General features: G+C 44.5%; 1 protein-coding gene and 2 non-coding genes across 3 annotated transcripts in view; 1 reads left to right on the top strand and 2 right to left on the bottom strand.

Moving 5' to 3' along the window:
• Positions 1-21,654, bottom strand: part of LOC126457148 (uncharacterized) — a 458,596-nt gene that overhangs the window by 207,047 nt on the left and 229,895 nt on the right. The window lies entirely within an intron of this gene.
• On the bottom strand, positions 6,122-6,196 carry Trnas-cga (transfer RNA serine (anticodon CGA)). The gene has a single exon. It is a non-coding gene; the product is annotated as a tRNA-Ser (tRNA).
• Positions 6,282-6,356, top strand: Trnas-cga (transfer RNA serine (anticodon CGA)). Its single transcript has one exon. It is a non-coding gene; the product is annotated as a tRNA-Ser (tRNA).

The raw sequence follows: 21,654 nt of genomic DNA, 5'->3' as shown, positions 1-21,654 counted from the left end.
CTCACGCCCCGTACTCACAGCTTTACTTCTGCCAGTATCTCGTCTCCTACCTTCCAAACTTTACAGAAGCTCTCCTGCGAACCTTGCAGAACTAGCACTCCTGAAAGAAAGGATATAGCGGATACATGGCTTAGCCACAGCCTGGGGGATGTTTCCAGAATGAGATTTTCACTCTGTAGCGGAGTGTGCGCTGATATGAAACTTCCTGGCAGATTAAAACTGTGTGCCCGACCGAGACTCGAACTCGGGACCCTTGCCTTTTTTTTTTTGACCTTTGCCTTTCGCGGGCAAGTGCTCTACCGACCTTTTTTTACCACTTTTTTTTACTATAATTTTAAAGCGAGCGGGGCAGGCAGATGACGGCAAGGAGGGCAGGGGTCAATTAGTCCGAGGCCTGGCCACGGTGCCGCCCTCATACCCGTCATCACTCACATTGATTGTAAAGGAACATTTGATTTATTTTAATTTTTATTTATTTATTTATTTTTATTTTTTTATTTATGTATTTATTTATTTTTTTATTTATTCATTTATTTATTTTTTGTTTGGAAAAGCATGAATATGGGATTGGAGCCAGATCATTCGGTTAATACATTAAACGGGTGAAGGTTTTAGAGCTCGAACAGCTATCCAATACCTGTTCTATTGAATGCAATATGAAGCATATTACCGTACTTGCGACGGTGATCCGCGTAGTTTCTAATTTTAGTATATTCCGTTTCCATGTGTAACTGAAACTCGCTGTAATTATCGCCCGTCAGCCGATTGAAGACATGACTTGTATATTGGCCCAACAGCCACATGACGGCATTATTTTTAGTTGGCGGAAAATATTTGACGTCTGGTCTGTGCAGTAAGTTCGTGTCGATGTTATTTTCAGAAGTCCTAGTTATAAGGGCGACCTTTTGACGAACCCATTGCCAATTGCGCATGCGGTGACTGCAAGTATATCTGTGGGGAACAGTATCCACTTGGTGACAATCTGGACAATGGGCTGTGTCACTTAGCCCAGTCGCATGCAGGCGCTCATTTGTGCTGATAATGTTGTTAACCGTTTTGTACCATGTCGACCTGACCAAGGACGGAAGTACACTGCTGCTGATGTTCGCCCACAGGACATCCCAATTGACTCCAGTGTGCTTTTGTTCGATTTTGTTCTTGCCCTCATATTGTTTCCTGTGCTCCAGAATGTCCTTGGCAGTTAAGGGTCGATGTTGGAGAAGGACCTCGCTCAAGTAGCTCTTTTCCAGATAGTACGTGCGGATGTGGGAGAGCTGGTAGTCGATCGTCTGCACATTGATCGGCGGTTCTACGCTTTTCGGCGCGACTGCCTCAAACAACTTTGCCGTAAGGGTGTCAGAGTAGTTTTGGATTAAGGATGTCATCCGTTTAATGTACAAAGCTATTGCTTTGGCGTTCAGATCGGTCAGACCCATACCGCCATGCAGAGGGTCGAGGGTCACAGTCTTCACGTCAACTCGAAATATTTCCCCCCGCCACAGAAAATTAGTCAACTTGCTCATTATCTGTTTGGCTATGACAGTGGGGATTGGAAAGACCTGTGCCACATAATATGCTCGCGACAGGATACATGTATTTATAAATTTAACCCTCTGCATTTGGTCCATACTGCAATAAACGTTATCTATTAAAGCACCCTTGACTTTGAACGAGACATCTCGCCAATTTGCCGTTATCATCCTTTGCGGAAGGACCGTCAGTATCGTCCCAAGAGATTTGTGTTCCGTAACATGGGTAGCCCATTCTAGGCCGACATCGTCAAGTCCCCTTATACGTAGAAATTTGCTTTTAGTTTCATTCATTTTTGCGCCAGAAGCGGAACAATAGCTTCTGAGGTCTGGCTCCAGTTGAACTACATCATCCCTGTTCCTCAAGACGATGCCGACATCATCAGCATATGCCCCAACTGCAGTTTTCGTCCCGGCGATCGTTATGCCCGTCATGTGCTCTTGTACTAGCCGCAGCAATGGTTCTAGTGAGATGAAAAAGAGCAACATGGAAAGGGGGCTTCCTTGGGGGACACCCCTTGCGATGGTAATTGGTCTTGTGAGCTGGCAGTTGACGGAGATCGTGGCGGCCAGACCAGTGATCATATTGCGCACGACAGCGATGGAGTCATGCCCGAAGCCCATCCTCCGCATCGTTTCGAAGAGGTATTTATGGCTGACACTATGAAATGCTTTATAAAAGTCGACAAAAAGGAGGCCGCAATTAATGGTGCTGGCAGACGACAGAGCGACGATATCTCTATATTGTGCTGTAGTCTGAAATATTGATCGCCTATAAGCACAAGTTTGCTGTTGCCCAATTATGTTTGCGGTCAACGGCATCATTCGATTGTTTAATGCTCTCGCAATAATCTTATAATCTGAATTAAGAAGACAAATCGGCCGGAAGTTGTTAATCTTTTTACATCCCTTATTTTTAGTAATCAACACGATTTTACATTCTTTAAGTTCTGATGCTACAGACTTTCCCCGCAGTACGTCGTTAACGGCTTGTGTCAACTTATCACCTATGATACTCCAATATCGTTGATAGAATTCGACCGGAAGGCCGTCAGGGCCCGGCGATTTACTTTTAGGGGAGCCGCGAATTATTTCAAGGACCTCATCTGGACTAAAAGCTGAAAATAAGCTGGCGTTGTCGTCGGCAGTAATTGTGGAGGTTGTAAACGCAAATAACTCATCCAAATCGTCCTCTTGCGTTGCTTCTGCCTCATACAGGGCACTGTAATACCTGTGGATTTCTCTGATTATCTCGTTTTGCACAGTGAGGACAGTACCGTTTTCTAATTTAAGTTCGTCCATGAATACCCGTCGTCGGTTCTTGCGATGTTTAGTCAGATGATATAACGCAGCCGTTTCGTCCTCGCTAACAGATCTGGCTTTTGACTTAAGTTTAAGACCCTCCAGTTGTTTTCTCTTTAAGCTTAATAATGTCGCTTTAATTTTCTTGATGTCGGACAGGCGCCTGTCTGAGCCATCTGCCTGATCATACAAATCCCTTAAGACCATGTAGTAAAATTCCATTGTACGGTGAACTGCCCGAGATCTCTCTATACTATAAGATATAATTACTTTCCGTAATTTGGGCTTCGCCTTGCGGGTCCACCACTCCAAAACACTCGGAAAGTTGTGCACAAAGCGCAAGCAAAATTCCCAAGCTGTCTTTAATTCGACTTCGAGCTCGTCTTCTGTTAAAAGGCCGACATTCATGCTCCACTGATTCCTAAACCAGTGAGTTGGTTGCCGGTCTAAGTTTATGCAGGCATTCACACTACAGTGATCAGAGAAGCTGACTGGAGTGATTTCCACTTGTAGCAAATTCCTCACTATGTGACTTGACATATAGATTCTATCAATCCTGCTACTGGAATTATGTGAAATGTGCGTGTATTTCACAAACGTGGGATACTTAACTTCCCACGCGTCCCTCTGTTTCATTTGGGAGACAAGAAAGTTTAATTCAGGGGAATAATTAAAATTGGGGGATTGATCTTTATGGTGCAATACACAATTAAAATCGCCTGCAATGATCAAGTTTGGAGAGTCTCTCCGCAGTAAGTAAATGATATCCTCCTTAAAAAACTTCGATCTGTCAGCGCGCCGTGTACTTCCAGATGGTGCATACAGATTTATTACACTGACGCCCATGATATTCACGCCTATGCCCCGTCCAGAGTCTAACTTTTCGACATCGGTTAGAGGTATTCCTTCCCTGACTAAAATCGCTGTGCCAGCACTGAATTCAGGAGCGAAATTGATTAATGCAACATAGCCGGGAATGTTAATTTGCCATGTTGCAACCTCTTGTAAAAGGGCAATATCTGTACCAGAGTCAAACAAAAATTGTTTTGATAAAGCAAGTTTTAACTCTGACGTAATCCTATTGATATTAAGGGAGGTGATAGTATAGGCCTGTGGCATATAGGTAATGAGATGTAAAAGTATAACAAAACGATGGCATCGAGCTCAAGAGTGCCGGCTGCAGAATTAAAAGAGGTATAATGTGAGCAGCCATGAGAGGATTATTGGATCAAGAAGCGAAATAAAGACCATAACAAGTGATACACTACGAATCAAAGGCCGGTTGTAGCAAAAACGACACAGTGAATGCTGCGAACCATAACCGGATAAAAGGACAGAAAAAACACGAAGAAGCTTTGCAACCGTGGGCGACAGCATGAAACAAACCTTGTACCAACGGAATTACTACTGTGGAGGATGGGCTTCGCCGAGTTCTTTGCTGTTGTCATCACCGGATCGTTCCCTCACAATTTCATAACTAATATTTCGGGGTACTACATCCGCTTGCGAGGAAGTGGAATTTCCCTTGTTGCGAGGAGCGGAGAGATTTGGCTGTGGGTTGAGCCTTCGTCGTGGGGCGTTTTGAGGACCCGAAGGTTTTGTGGATTCTTTGAGACGCGGTCGTGTCGTGGTCGCAGCACTGCCGCCAGCAGCTGGCAGGTTGGTAAACACTTTCACTTGTTTACTTCCGCCCGAAACTTGTTGTCGGGCGTCAGCTGTAGCGCGTTGTTGACACAACACTTCCTCACTGTGTGCGCGTTGTAGCGGCTGTTGTCCTTCGGGCGCGGCATTCAAAATTGAAGGTTCCTGTTCATGACCCGGCGTCTCAGAATTCGGCATCCCCTCAAGTCCATCCGCACTGGCTTCAAAATCGACCCGCATAACATAATCTGGTACTAAATCCTCCGCGATTGATGGTTTTGGTTTCCGGGCTGCAGGAGTCGCGTGAGATACTTCCTCATCTGAATGCTCATCACTACGTTCCAGGGGCCTTTTCTTTTGCTGAGATTCACTTTCAAGACAAACTGGTGCAGCAGTTTGCCGTCCTACGAGTGGTGGAAACGCATCAGCGGTTATGGGCGGGGTCTCGGAGGTAGTTGCCCGGGGAGCATCAACATCAGGGTGTGCAGAAGAAGGAGAAGTATCTACTGCCATTACCTCGTTAAGTGTTAATCTACGCCGCGGCTGGAGATTATTTTTTAAGACAAAAACTCGGCGGGGGCAGTCCTGGCGACGATGGCCTATTTCATTGCAGATATGGCAGGTGGGGGCTTGACCAGAATATATAATGTGAGCCTTATAACCATCAACCGTGATGTGAGAAGGAATGTTCATTTTACTTCCATGTCCACAGATCTAATCCCATTGAAACATTGTAATTTGTAGCGAGACGACCACTTTTCGTTGACAATTTCTTTAACCTCACCAAACTTAGAAAGTGCATCTTTAATTTTAGCATTGTCAATCTCTATGGGCAAGTTAAGTACTCGAACTGTCTGAATCGAGGTATCGTCACGCGTTACAGTAACCATACTAGTGTTGCCGTCGCGATGAAGAAAAGGGACTTGTTTGCCGATTTTTTCAAGAAGTCGATCAACTGCTACTGGACTGAGAAAGTTGACAAACACGCAATAACGATCAGAAACTAGCTGGGTGGTGTGCACAGAATCAGAAGTGATGCCTATTACCTCGGTTAGCCAGTCATGAATCTCGACGGCGGTCGGTTGAACTCGGCGGGTATCATTGTCAAAGCCAAAATCCAGGGTGTTTTTCCGGATGGTGATAGACATGGCGCTGCAGCTGTATGGAATCCGGTCAAGCCCGAATCCCGTACAAGATCGGCAAGTTGCTGACGAAAAGGACGACCACAAAAAAAAAAAAAAAAAAGTACAATGCACGCGAATCACTCGGACACAGAAACACACAGCGGCAAACAGTAAACGCTGGCAACGACACCGACGACGCGGAGCAACCAGCTAGCACGCCCGAGCGCGGCGACAGCGAAAGCCGGAATAAGCACTTGCCTTTCGCGGGCAAGTGCTCTACCAACTGAGCTACCGAAGCACGACTCACGCCCGGTACTCACAGCTTTACTTCTGCCAGTATCTCGTCTCCTACCTTCCAAACTTTACAGAAGCTCTCCTGCGAACCTTGCAGAACTAGCACTCCTGAAAGAAAGGATATAGCGGAGACATGGCTTAGCCACAGCCTGGGGGATGTTTCCAGAATGAGATTTTCACTCTGCAGCGGAGTGTGCGCTGATATGAAACTTCCTGGCAGATTAAAACTGTGTGCCCGACCGAGATTCGAACTCGGGACCTTTGCCTTTCGCGGGCAAGTGCTCTACCAACTGAGCTACCGAAGCACGACTCACGCCTGCTACTCACAGCTTTACTCGGTAAGAGACGAGATACTGCCAGAAGTAAAGCTGTGAGTACCGGGCGTGAGTCGTGCTTCGGTAGCTCAGTTGGTAGAGCACTTGCCCGCGAAAGGCAAAGGTCCCGAGTTCGAATCTCGGTCGGGCACACAGTTTTAATCTGCCAGGAAGTTTCATATCAGCGCACACTCCGCTGCAGAGTGAAAATCTCATTCTGGACACGTTCTCAATGGTTAGCACCTTAACAGTGACAAAAATGAAACAAAGGAACTAAACTTAAACGTACACCTCAACACGTAACGATACACACCAACGATACTACTGACGCTGGCTGACGTAAAGGAAACAGTGGAATGTCGGGAGATTCCACTTGTAGGGAAGTAACCCAGGCAGGCGAACAATCATACGGCACGGCGGAGACACTTTTTGAACACCCCGTAGTAAAGAAGTTTAGCAGATAACCGAGATTCAGCGTCGAATACAGCCACGAGGCGGAGACGGTAAATAACTGTTGCGCAGGACGGAAAACATAGTTGGAAGGAAGACGAGAATGTTTGGCTGATGAACCTCAGCTACGTAAAACAGGCTTGGCTTGGAAATATAACCCACCAAAGTACATGCAACAAGATTTGCCCCAGTAAAATGCATAAGCTTCTGGGCTGCAAATAACTGAAGAAAGCGAACTGGCTATTTAGTGCACAAGGTACCACCCAAAAAGAAATTGTGGATGCCAAATAATTAAAAATGAATCTACAAAACGCCAATGATTTAAGACACACAATCAAATCACACCTCTATGAGAATTACCAAACGGAAGCCATTATGATTTGATACGAGCGACATGCTCTTCAAATCGCCTGGCCAGACACAGGGCCGGCCGCGGTGGCCGAACGGTTCTAGGCGCTTCAGTCCGGAACCGCGCGACTGCTACGGTCACAGGTTCGAATCCTGCCTCGGGCATGGATGTGTGTGATGTCTTTAGATTAGTTAGGTTTAAGTAGTTCTAGGGGACTGATGGTCTCAGATGCTAAGTCTCATAGTGCTCAGAGCCATTTGAAGCATTTGAACCAGACGCAGGAACAGGGACCAACAACAGTAGGCTGAACCGAGTCCGATATAGACGTAGCAGTGCAGAAACACGAGAAACACGAGCAGTAAGGGAACTAGTCACAACTAACACGCTCACAGCAGGGAGAAAGATCAGTCTACGATTGCCGCCTGGTCTCTGCATCGAAGCAACAAAACTGAAGTAGCTCACCGACCATACAAAGCCGCTGTGCGAATACAAACAGCGGAAAAACTTGGAGCCGCCAGGAGATGTATTGATGACGACGACCCCCAGACCTGCTTGGCCAAAGGAATTATGTGTCCACCCCCGTTTCCGGTGCACCTCCCTCGTACCCGGAAGATGCTCAGTCAGGCCAGCCTGGAAGTCACACGGACGGTAGAACAAACAGCGATCCAAATGGCCCACAGATCTGCGCTGTCCGTGCTGCCTCTCCCGGAAAACGGCCTCAAAGACACTCGCGGCGAAGGTGCCATGCCCCCTTCACGCCAAAGATCCTGTTCCAGAACACCTGGTAAGAACTGTCGACTGCGCAACGGCTCACCAAATATTTGTATTTTGAAATTAAATATTTTTAATAAACTATTCAGCACATCTCTGTTAACCAAAGAATGTACCGCAATGAGAGCATAAGTATCAACAAACAGCTCCCTGATGTGTGCAAGGTTTCTGAGCTTCATTGCATACGTAATTGCTGTCACATGTTCCCCTACACAGGTATCTAATGGACCCTAAAATTTGGGAACGTTGTGAAAACTTCACCGGACATCTACGATTAACACATCTCCGGCGGAACTGGATATCTGGTAATGATTCAACCTGTAGCCCCTACTGAGCACGGGGCACCATCGTGCTGAAAGAAAATTAGAGACGTCTCTTCTTTTGTCACAGCAACGACAGCACATCGTCGTCTAATGGGAGATAATGGGCTGCTGTTAGTGTACCCTGGACAAAGAAAGACTCAACAATACGAGAACTTCATATTCCACGCCAAACCAGTACTTTCGATGTGCCAGCTACCTTCGATGGATCCATCCAGTGAGTATTGACATATGAGCAATATCTGTTATTTTATTTGCTTCTCTCTTCATTCACTTAGAAATTAGCTTCATCCGTTAACAATACTTCATAGAGGAAACGACGCTCTTCCGTCCAGCTTAGTATCACTCTTTCTGCTAAGGAAACCCAACAATATGGATCGTCGTTAAATCATTTGCATTTTCTAAGGGTATCATTTACGTGTGGCCGAAATTCTCATAATTCACAGCTGTGCCCAGTTTTCTTTGAGATGAGGTGATTTCTGCGATCTGAACTCTTATTGAAAGATGCCGGAACAGCGGTTGACTTTACCAAATATGTACGTAGACGTTTTCGAGCGTCCAGCTCTCTGTCTGCGACAGAGCGAGCTTCACGTAGTTTCGCGAGAAGTTTTACCAGCACACTCTATGTGGTCTGTCTGAGTGGTGTTGGTTGAAATACTCTGAAACAACACGGGTGCTCCTCTACCCTGATATCGCGGCAACTTCAATACGGTCGGCTTGTGCTAACATGTGCACGATCTTTATGCAATGAATAGGAAAAAAATAGGAGAGAGATGAAACATTTTGCAATAGTCTCGGTTTGATGCCCTAGTTAACATATCAGAAATCCTCGAAACTCTAGGCTCTGGAATCTATATGGCCGCCGTAAGAATTTCTACTGTAATTTTTAAATGGATATAAACTCTCACATAATTAACGTAAAAAGACCGTGTTTGCACCAAATTACAGAGGAATAGTTGTAAAATGTTTCTATACCAATATCTTATAAGTATTTAACAGTTTTCTGTGTTATATTATTCAAACACAAGAAAAAATATTTTCAACCTTTTTTTTTAAGTTTCTCCATGAATAAGTAGATAGTTATGTAACACATTCTTAGAGCTGTAAAACAATACCAATGTGTTTTCCCTCCATTAATAATAAGGGAGTTATCTGTATTTACTTATCATAAGGTGTGATTATTCACTAGACAGACTGCTCGTTAGAAATTTAAGGAGACATTTTTTAAAACCTTGCTCATGACCTGTAAGTACATGTGATATTCTCAAAAGATAGTGAATCTTCTGTTTTTCTAAACATGGCACACGCCCCAACGTTTACTTTTACAAAAGTAAGCCAAGTATAGCTAGATAATATAAAACGCTGATTTGTACTAAAAATTACGTGAATGATAGGGATACATTATTTTATTGTTCTATAGTTCTGCGTACCCCAGTAAAGGAAAAACCCAAATGAAATCTCCTGAGTAGAACATAAAAATAGTCCAACTGTGTGGTATTGAGGAAAACAAAGTTCTGTATTAAGCCTTGGTTCTAAAAGATAGGAAAATAACTCTGATCATAAGTTCTTAACACACTTCAGATAAGCACTGTCGGAGTAAAGCTCTTCAATCACTTAGAAAATAACAAAGTCTGTTCAGAGTTCACAGCATAGTTAGTACATTGACAAAGTCCGATAGAAATTTTAAATCTGACGACACAATCCGGCAGGGTACGGATGCTATGTATTCGGGGAAGAATGTTCTATTTCCGGCGAGGCCGAACAACAAGCAGTCACAGAAATTTTATGACATGCATTTTAACCATCAGCTGTTTATTTGTCTCATTAGGCATCTACCGGTTTCGGTTATTAACCATCATCCAGGATGTAGGGTACAAGAGATTAGTTAAAAACATCCCATATTCCTTTGGAGCTGAACAATATCGAAATAGAAATATGGGGTGCTTTTAACTAATCTATTGTACCCTAAATCGTGGGCGATGGTTAATAACCGAAACCGGTAGACGCCTAATGGGAAAAATAAACAGCTGATGGTTGAAATGCATCTTATAAAATATTTTACAGTTGCTGAATCTCACGTTATGAAAACATTACAAATGACAAAAATATTACGAAATCAAGAATTAGTCGTCCTGTGACGGCCGCATCTTCTTGTAGAGGCCATGCAGCAGGATCCAGGGCCAGAAGGCCGGCTCGGATGGCGATTCCAGCGTAACGACACCCCAGAGCGAGCTCCTGATTGTACAAATGAGATAAGTATTCGGAGCCTGTCCTGGGAAGCTCGCTCGGCGGCAACTCGGTGCCCAAGGTCTTTTCACCGATCTAAGCATAGCCCTCGGTGCCAGGGTACATTGTCTTGCTTCCTGTCACGTGGCTGGCGTAGGAAAGAGGTCCGTGGTGTCAACATCCTCTGCAGCCGCTTTGGTCACCTTCCGTCGCGGCAGCACCCAAACATCTTCCGCAAGAAACCAGGCTGCCTCCGTATCTGGGATGTAATTTGGGTTGCAGGCTAGGTAGGCGTAAAGTCCAACCATAGCAAAAACATTCTACATTTGCGTATTCATAGAATTCTCAGTCAGAGCACTGGGACGCTCCGTCCGTATCGGTCGACGCCAGCCCCGAGTACTTTGCAATACAAGTCTGTTTTCTCACTTGGAGCGTCGCTCTCTAATGTTTGTACTTCACGATACTGTTAGTGATTCCTGCTTCATTTAGCTCTCACCGCTCCAAATTGGACACTGGCTTCTGTTGTACCAACCGCGAATCCCAATGTTTAGAATTAGCCTTCAGTGTAGCAGTTTAATCCTGTTGCAACAAACAAATGTAAATCGGTCTCTTGAGTTCCATGAGTCTCCTACAAGTACGTACATCGTGTCCCAAAATCCGCACGTCAGGTAGGTGCCCTGTGGCAGTGTCAGGGGCTTATCCAAGCAATCACCCGCCATGACTAAAGTTTGTCTTTCTGCATTTGCTACTAACCGCCCGGAAATTGCAAACTGACCTGAATCTACATCTACATACATACTCCGCAATCCACCATACGGTGCGTGGAGGAGGGTACCTCGTACCACAACTAGCATCTTCTCTCCCTGTTCCACTCCCAAACAGAACGAGAGAAAAATGACTGCCTATATGCCTCTGAACGATCCCTAATCTCTCTTATCTTATCTTTGTGGTCTTTCCGCGAAATATAAGTTGGCTGCAGTAAAATTGTACTGCAGTCAGCCTCAAATGCTGGTTCTCTAAACTTCCTCAGTAGCGATTCACGAAAAGAACGCCTCCTTTTCTCCAGAGACTCCCACCCGAGTTCCTGAAGCATTTCCGTAACACTCGTGTGATGATCAAACCTACCAGTAACAAATCTAGCAGCCGTCCCTCAGTCCGACCTGATAGGGATCCCAAACGCTCGAGGAGTACTCAAGAATAGGTCGTATTACTGTTTTATAAGCGGTCTCCTTTACAGATGAACCACATCTTCCCAAAATTGCACCAATGAACCGAAGACTCTCCGCCTTCCCCATAACTGCCATTACATGCTTGTCCCACTTCATATCGCTCTGCAATGTTACACCCAAATATTTAATCGATGTGACTGTGTCAAGCGCTACACTACTAATGAAGTATTCAAACATTACGGGATTATTTTTCCTATTCATCTGCATTAATTTACATTTATCTATGTTTAGAGTTAGCTGCCATTCTTTACACCAATCACAAATCCAGTCCAAGTCATCTTGTATCCTCTTACAGTCACTCAACGACGACACATTTCCGTACACCACAGCATCATCAGCAAACAGCCGCACATTGCTATCCACCCTATCCAAAAGATCATTTATGTAGATAGAAAACAACAGCCGACCTACCACACTTCCCTGGGGCAGTCCAGATGATACCCTCACCTCCGATGAACACTCACCATCGAGGACAACGTACTGGGTTCTATTACTTAAGAAGTCTTCGAGCCACTCACATATTTGGGAACCAATCCCATATGCTCGTACCTTAGTTAGGAGTCTGCAGTGGGGCATCGAGTCAAACGCTTTCCGAAAGTCAAGGAATATGGCATCCGTCTGATCATCCATGGTTCGCAAGATATCATGTGAAAAAAGGGCGAGTTGCGTTTCGCAGGAGCGATGCTTTCTAAAGCCGTGCTGATGCATGGACAGCGACATCTGTGTCTCAAGGAAATTCATTATATTCGAACTGAGAATATGTTCGAGAATCATGCAACAAACGATGTTAAGGATATTGGTCTGTAATTTTGAGGATCCGTCCTTCTACCCTTCTTATATACAGGCGTCATCTGCGCTTTTTTCCAGTCGTTCGGGACTTTACGTTGGGCAAGAGATTCGTGATAAATGCTCGAAGGAACCAATGCGTTCTCATACGCTTCACCTATCCTAGGAAGCGATAACACTACATTAACATTCTACTGCTACCTGCTATAATTAAAGTTATATTAGTTACTGATGCGTTATACTTTCATTTTACAAGTGCCGGGTATTTATTTTTGCTCGTTGACAGCCGGCCACCTTCACCTTCCACGTTTCGTAGCTCTGAGGCGATGCCCTCGGTACCTTAACCCTGTGCATACCCCTTAATGCTTTTGCAGGTAAGGTGAACTGGCTGGCAGCCAGCGCCATGTTATTGTGCTTGTTCTCGACACCTGGTGTCACCAATGCTTATGTAACAGAGGCCAGCAGCGTAAAATTTGGAAGCTGAGATAATGCACTGAACGCGTAATCGGATGCTTAAATATTCGAGCACTGAACCTTAAGAAAGTTCCGTCCAACATGCAGCTGGAAAAAAGGGCGCGTGCCGGCCGCGGTTGTCTAGCGGATCTAGGCGCTCAGTCCGGAACCGGGGGACTGCTACGGTCGCAGGTTCGAATCCTGCCTCGGGCATGGATGTGTGTGATGTCCTTAGGTTAGTTAGGTTTAAGTAGTTCTAAGTTCTAGGGGCCTGATGACCACAGATGTTAAGTCCCATAGTGCTCAGAGCCAGAGCCAAAAAAGGGCGCCCATATGATTGTAGAAGAGAGTGGGGGAGCCAAGGCCTGGGTGTGTGGAGTATTTTATTTTTGGAGACGAAAGATGACTTGTAAAAACTCCAGTTTCAACCCTGTTAAAAACCTGCGTAATATAGTCTTTTCAGTCCTTCTTCTCAGAGAAAAACATCTGAGTACACGATAGATTTTCCTTTTCCTGAAAGCTACAGCGGGTGGGGGGAAAGGGGGGGGGCCTCCGGACATGAACATGTCACAAAGTAACGATAGACATTGGAATGAACGCGGGGATCTGAGATCTGAAAAGTGAATCTATAATAGGCTTACGCACGTCCGGAAGGCACAGTTATGAAGTTTTATGCAACACGATACCAGAAATCACCTCCACTCAGTCATCTCCGAGTCCTCCTCTCACTTATCGATCGCTCACCCACCTCTGACCTCACACTCCTCTGCCCCAGCTCTTCCCTCTATCTTACTCACTGTCTGGCCTTCTCTCTCCTCGAGGCTCCCCTTGCCTAGAGTTTTCTTCATGGCCCTCCCTCTCTATTCTCCAGGGCATAGAATTTTCCGTCATGTCTTCTTTGTCATGATCGGGCCCAATATGCAGTCTTGCCCAGTGAACGAGCGATACTGCTTAACCACATCACTAAGTCACTCTGCAGCGTGACAAATTTTCCGACCTTGTTAGCTTTGGCTCATTGTTGAGTGCGGCACCTCTCAGTATTACCTATAGGCTCCCCATCGGATTCTATGTCGGCATTTCTCTTATACACAACTAGGAATTATTTCACGTATTTTTCTGCATTTCAGAATTGTCAAGAAGGTAATAATCCCAATAATGAACTGCTTGTTTGTAACAGGAACACTTGTGCTTCGCTCCAATGTCCACAGGTGTTTGGAGCTCAGCAACATCCCCCAGCTGTCAGTCAGTCTTAAACAGGACAACCCTTCCTGAGTGAACTAATGACTTCAGTTAAGCTTTACCTATCTGACTTTCAGGGAAGTCTCATGTGCAAATAAGGCATAAAGTTAAATGAAGCCCTCATGTCCTGAATGCCGCAGCTGGCGGCAAAATGTGAACAACCTTCAGAAATTGCTTTTAATGATATTGGGCAAGTCACTTATGATTGTCCTGGTGGATTGTTGTCGTCCAAGAATTTTCACAGGTTTTTTTTTTTTTTTTTTTTTTTTTTGTCATTAGTCTTCCGACTGGTCTGGTGTGGCCAACCACGAATTTCTCTCATGAGCCAGTCACTTCATCTAAGAACAGTAATTGCACCTACGATCCTCAATTATTTGTTGGATATATCCCAAATTTTGTTTTCACCAGAAAGTTGAAGCTTCTGCAGCTCCCATTAGGACCATGGAAGTTATTCTCTGGTGTCTTAACACATACTCCGTCGTTCTGTCAATTTGACAGTGTTCTCCGTGTATTACTTTCCTCAACGATTCTGCGCAGAACTGCATCACTTCTCACCTCATCAGTCTAACCACATTTTCAGCAATCTTCTGTGGCTTTACATCTCACATGCTTCTATATAGGACTACCATGTAACAGACTGCGAGTAATAGCTTGACTTCTGCTGTAATGCATTTGGTCACTGATTTTGAAATTTCACCTACATAACTGAAAATGTACAGGATTTAGTTTTTGCTATTCAGTTTTGGTATAGTCACTATTGGTCTACTGCTGTGATTAATGGTGGTGGTGGTGTGTTATTATGTTCATGTACAATTCCTCTGCCCCTTCTTTGTTATGAAAATGGATGCTCAAAGATATAAAGTCATTACTCTCACCTGAGACGTAATTGTGGTAGGAAAAGATGGTCGCTGGACTTTTTGCCGGACCAAGAAGCTGATAACACGGCGACGAGTCATTTCGTGAATAAATAACTTGTTTGAAGATTATAATGACTCAAACTATGGCTTCTTAATGCTGTCTGGCGTCTAGAGCGCCTTTAAACACTTGGGGAGATGGAATACGTAATTGGGATTCACTAAGTTATTTTTTAAATACAGGGCTAATGGATATCCGCACTGGTCAAGAGGCATGGAATCTATTTATTCAACTAAGCTATATCGTGCTAGGCCCTCACAGTAAATGATTCTGACAGTAACTGCACTGTTCCAAGATAGTCTTCCTTAGCACGAAAAGATCATGTAATTCTCACTCTCTATTCACATAGTCAAATCATCCGATGTAATTCACTGGCTCTTTCCTCCTTTCAGCCAAATAAATAGCTATTTTTTTTCTTCGCACGCTGTCACTGCTATCGTTCCGTACACATTCATTTCTTTTTGATCAAAATCCGTGTAGTCTTGTTCTTCTGACACCCTGATTTCTTCTCCATCTTCTCGTAACCCTACTACGCGACGTCGTTCAAAGTGAGGTATTGATAAGGGCGTCTTTGTAGCCATATGGCATTGTTGACTAACATAAACTCACCACGTCCAATCTCAAATTAGCGCTCACGACCCTTACAAGGTATATTCAAAGCAAACTTCATTTGCATCTTCATAGTGGGGCTACTAGCGCCGCTCTTTCGCGCCATCATCTTTCAGGTGTAGAAACACGCCTACCAACTTTCGTTTGTGTCGCACAACTCATAGGTGTGCAATTTTTTCCGTCAGTGTAGTAACTTGACATGAAACATTACAAACACACATTTACATATGACATTGGATTAGTTTACATTTTATTTTGATTTTTAGGGTTGGTATCGATAAATAACTTTACATTAACTCATTATTAATGTCAAAAATCGTGAATAACAGGTTTATGCAAACTTACGCTGGAGATTAAGATTCGTCACTTCTGTCTTTCAAAACTCTAAAATAATGTTATTACTTTTATTACAATTTCCACAGTTTCGCTTATTGTCGACGTTGTCAGGCTGCTTAATAATTAAGCAGCCTGACAACATCAACAGAGAAGATGGCTACAAACTCCCGGCGTCCTGACTGCCAGGCTCCCAGTCCAACGGGCCGCGAGCGGTCGCGGGGCAGAAGCTACACGGGACACGGACGTATCTGCACAAACAGCTGTAGAGCAACTGACAGTCCACTTCCGCGCACACCAGGAGGAAAACTTGCCGACCAGAAGCCGAACGCTGATTGGCGGACAGCTGCCAATCGCTGACGACATGGACATCTACGAATAGCATCTTTCCTTCCATCTTCCCTTACGTCATGACTAGCCAGTCATATTAGAGGGCCAATTAAAAGTTTTACAACAGTGACGTCAGACATCGATAGTCTGTAATAAATAGAAGGACCTATCCCCATGGCCGGCCGCGGTGGTCTAGTGGTTCTGGCGCTGCAGTCCGGAACCGCGGGACTGCTACGGTCGCAGGTTCGAATCCTGCCTCGGGCATGGGTGTGTGTGATGTCCTTAGGTTAGTTAGGTTTAAGTAGTTCTAAGTTCTAGGGGACTTATCACCTAAGATGTTGAGTCCCATAGTGCTCAGAGCCATTTTTGAACCTATCCCCATGCAAAACCAGTCGTGCCCTGAGGAAGGCCGTTGCAATTCGGCCGAAGCGTTGGCTTTAGTTTATTATTGTTGTTACTTTTTTAGCAATGTCGCTGCATAATACCCAGAAGAATTTTAATCACTATGACACCGGCCGCGGAAGCCTACGCTCTTATATCAGATAACACATTCTTTCACATTTCAACACTAATTTCTGGTGCTCTCAACAACCAGTAGTGTGTCGTATTGAGTTGACAGTTATTTTTTGCTGTGCAGACTCTATTCTCGCAGAAATCCTCTTCCATACGCAATATTCCCACACTAAATCAGAATGCAACATATAGAATAAACCAATACAGGATACTTGAAAACTCTTTCTTGCAAACATCGTCTCTGAACAAGTCGACTTTCAGCAGTGAAAGGTCCTACTTAATATATCTCTTCGCTTCCTGATTGCATTCCTTTATCTGATGGCTTTTGAAATCGGTACTTTGTCTTGGCAGAGGGTACTTTCTGCTGCTCTTTCACCTCCACCCTATTCCAGATTATCTAACTAGAGAATTCTTGTGCTTGCTACTGATACTCGCTCCTTCATAATAAACAAATGCTGCTCACAAACACGCCAGAATGCTGCACTTTTACAATGTCCCTTCAGATGTTCGTAGTCGTTAACTAAACTTTCTGCTGCAACTAATCATTTCACTCTGGATTTTCTTTCTTCATTATCCCCTCCCCACTACCTCTCCATCTCCTCTTCTCTTCTTCTTTCTTTCTTTGTGCCTGATGTTCATCGTTCCGGCGGTTTGAATTCACGCCACGGCATCTCCTGTTTGTGAGATGCCGATGTGATTTCCTTTGGGTTCAGAAGCAGGATTCGAACCTGCGACCGTAGCGCCTAGAACAGCTCGGCCACGCCGGCTGGCGTAGTTGACTTAACATGACATTTAAGTTCACTTCTTCCGCTGTTACTGATTCCTTGCTTCTACAACAAACTATCTTCTTCTCTCCCATGTTCTTTACTCTGTAATTTACAAATCTTCACATTGTCCTCCGCCACATTTTTATCTAGCAGAGCATCCGCACTCTTCATGCCGACAGTTCCGCCTTCGTGACACCTGACATCATCATTACTGTATCCTCCCTTTTTCCCTTCTGCAACAGTATTTTCCTCTTCCTTCTTAACATATTTCTTTTCTCTTCTCCTCCCCCTCCCTCCCCCTCCCTCCCCCCTCCCCCCTCCCTCCCGTCATCTTCTCTCTGCCCTCTGCTTTCCTTTTGCATTTCCCACATACTTTAAGACTTCGAATGACACTGTCTATATAATTTAGTTCTTGCTTCTCCCAGTAGATCTTTTTCTCTTTGTAATATTCTCACACCTGCTCATTTTTTTTTTGCTCTTCTTTATCTTCATTCCCCTTCTTCTCTTCTTGTTCTCCGTCATCTGTTGTCATGATGTCAGATTCTTCGTCCTGTGATTCCGCTTCTCTCTTGCTTCCTTTACATCTGATGATACTTTCTAAATTGCCGATGTTTACCAGTTCATCGTCCTACGGATTTATGAATGGATTCACAAAGCGGTCAAACTCCCTAAAAAATCATCTCTCAAGTTTCGATGTTGTGAGTGACGTCACGTCGGTCTGCGCCATTGCTGAATTACGTATAATTTGCTTCAGTTGTCTCATCGCTGCTTATGACGTTTTTGCCATCTCTGCAACGGGCGGCCACTGGTGGCCGAGCGGTTCTAGACGCTTCAGTCTGGAACCGCGCGACCACTACGGTCGCAGGTTCGAATCCTGCCTCGGGGATGGATGTGTGTGATTTCCTTAGATTAGTTAGGTTTAAGAAGTTCTTAGTCCTAAGGGACTGATGACCTCAGATGTTGCCATTTGAACCATCTCTGCAACAAACAATCTCTCTGCTCTTTACTCCATGTTCCATGTCGCTGGCTGTGATGTCCGCTCCGTGTAGCTCTTTCTTGCGTGTGAAACCTCTCACCTTCGTCGCTGCCGCTCCTCTTGCTGATTGCTCCGCGCATCTTATCGTAGCGTGTGAAGTCACTACCGTTTACACGGCTGTTACTTCTGCTCTGCGCCGGTACTTCTTGCGCGGGACGACACTCCTGCTTGAATAACTGTTACTCCATTTGTTGTCTACTGAGTGTCTTGCTGCAGTCGCTCTCTTGACGCTTTCTGAACCATCTGCACAATAATGTCTGTAATTTTGATTCTGATATTATATCCTTGCTGCCTCTCTACTATTGTACCTTCTTTAGAGTTCTTGGCCCTGATTGTTTCCTTGCGTATATGCGCACTTCGAGATACGCTCTTCTACCTTTTTCGTATTATTCTGTTGAAATTTTATCCTCACATCTTCGTCTTCTTCAGATCTCGTAGTATCTCCTTATGTTTGATCTTCTGTTATCGCCTTCAGTATACATTCCTTGTTCGTTGTTTCCATAGATATACGACTAATCGTGCATGCCGTTAATGCGTTGCTCTGAAGCTCTATTATTGTTTCTTGGCTTCTGCGCACTCGACTTTCCTCTTAAAACCGTCCACGTTATTCACGGCCCTTCACCAACTAAGTCTTGCCTACAGACTTTGTTCCTAGCTGCTTTACTGCAATTCTTTAACCACAACTTCAGTGACTGTTTCCAATTCGCTTCTGTCTTATCAACACAAATAGAAAATAAACTAACGCCTTCTCTGCTCTGCCTCGTTGCACCGTTCACTCGCCTTCGCTTAGAAAGAAAACGCGGCATAAGTTTTCACACACCCTCTTATACCATGCAGCTGAATATACAGGCACAATTATAAAGTAAGATAAAGTACTGTATTGTCAATAGATCTAAAACTTATTTCAGTAGGAAGCAGATAATGTCATCAAAAAAATCTGTCAGTTACGACCAAATTTAAAGCTTCTAATGTAGTGATAGTACGGGTGTTGTTATATGGGACAGAAACGTTAAGCACCACAAGAAAGATGAATAGAACCTGCTGAACTTTGAACCAAAAATCATGACAAAAAATCTTTGGAACAATCTGCGAAGAGAACTCATGGAGACGTAGAAAGAACCAGAAACTGTACGACCTAATGAAAAACCGAACATTGAGCAGAAAATGGAAAGCCGCACGGGATTAGCCGAGCGGTCTTGGGCGCTGCAGTCATGGACTGTGCGGCTGGTCCCGGCGGAGGTTCGAGTCCTACCTCGGGCATGGGTGTGGGTGTTTGTCCTTAGAATAATGTAGGTTAAGTAGTGTGTAAGCTTAGGGACTGATGACCTTCGCAGTTAAGTCCCTTAAGATTTCACACACATTTAAACATTTTGAACAGTTAAGTCCCATAAGATTTAACACACATTTGAACATTTTTAGAAAATGAAAACGCGGAGAATAAGGCTGGCAGTGCACATTGCAAGAAGGCGAGGAACGTGCCGGGCTAATGGGAAAGCCTGATGTAACTCGCCCAATTCAAAGTCCAGAGGAGCAATGGATGAACTGCAGAAGGACCAGTGCGCTTGCTTAGCTGGGTGATAACGTGCTTACCTCCCATGCAACCAGGCCCGCGTTCGATTCCCGGCCGGGTTGGATATTTTCTCCGCTCGTGTTGTATTGCCCTCATCATCATTTCATCATCATCACCGGCACGCAAGTCGCCCATTGTGGCGTCGACTGGAATAAGACTTGCACTCGGATGCCGAACTTCCCCTCCGGGCCAACGATGCCACACGCTAGTTTTACTTTATTTATCTATTTTTGAAGGAGGACCTTCAGCAGTTGGATGTCCTTGAAATCTGGATCCAAAATGCACAGTATCACCATTTATGAAGGAACATTGTAAGGTCGGCGCATGATCTTCAGGGTCCGTGGTGGCCGATAAGTTATGTTATGTTATGTTACATACTAAACTAAGAGGAATAGAAACAATCCTGCACAAGGAACATCCACAACTGAGTTGAAGACACGGCTTTAGTTGTACGGTTCTTTTTCTTTTTCAGTACTTAAACCATTGCCGGTTTCGGGCTTCTACATGCCCATCAGCAGATGTGATACTGAAAATAAAGAAGAGGTCGAAACTAATAATAATTTTTAGGCGGGGTAGCACGTATGAAGGAAGTTTAGAAAACAGAGGTCAGCCTAGGAGGGGTATTCAAAATGGTTCAAATGGCTCTGAGCACTATGAGACTTAACATCTATGGTCATCAGTCGCCTAGAACTTAGAACTACTTAAACTTAACCAACCGAAGGACATCACACAACACCCAGTCATCACGAGGCAGAGAAAATCCCTGAACCCGCCGGGAATCGAACCCGGGAAACCGGGCGCTAGGAGGGGTAAAACCTAAGCCAATGTCATGTGACAACAGTACTGCAGACGACTGCATAAGGAAAAGAAATCTTCAATGAACACCAGGACACTTACACTATGTGTTGTGACCCTAAGCACCGTGATGAACGAATACAGGGCGCGGTGTTCCACCAGCGAGCGCAGAACTCTGAGTAGCATAAACGAAGACGCGAAGAACAACGCAGGACCAACTAGCCGGGCCTTTCACAATTTGAATTAGTGATTTACATTCAAAGGAAAAAAAAGTTATTACAAGAAAGTTACATGAAAAGCGTTAAAAGTACATTATGACTGGTAAACGAACACATTGAACTGAAGTAAAACTAAGTGGAAGCCGGCGACGTAAGTTTATGTATAAACCTTAAAACACAATGAATTATTTTCACCTTCTCATGAGTGGCATGTAAGTTTTTAATTTAATGGGCACCCATATGGCGACTTGGAATAACGTGCCACAGTCCTGTGTTAAAACAACATACACATGTGCCACTCCTATTAAAAAGCATCACGACATTAAACAAAATGAAAGGTAGCAACAGCTTTATGTCCCACGCTAATTAACAGCTAGCAGCAATAGCATTAAAAGGACACATTTAAAAAAAGGAGCATTTCAAAAACTGCTAACTAAATGCTAGCGACTCAACGAGGCTCTCGTAACATAAAACAGTCGTCCGGTGTCCCTTTGCCAATGACTTACGTTTTACTGCACCTAGTCCGACCGCTGTTTTTTCT

This window comes from Schistocerca serialis, chromosome 2, assembly GCF_023864345.2.
Source record: "Schistocerca serialis cubense isolate TAMUIC-IGC-003099 chromosome 2, iqSchSeri2.2, whole genome shotgun sequence".
Taxonomy (NCBI): Eukaryota; Metazoa; Arthropoda; class Insecta; order Orthoptera; family Acrididae; genus Schistocerca; species Schistocerca serialis.
Note: the sequence above shows the minus strand (reverse complement) of the source record. Positions and strands in the feature narration are given on the sequence as shown.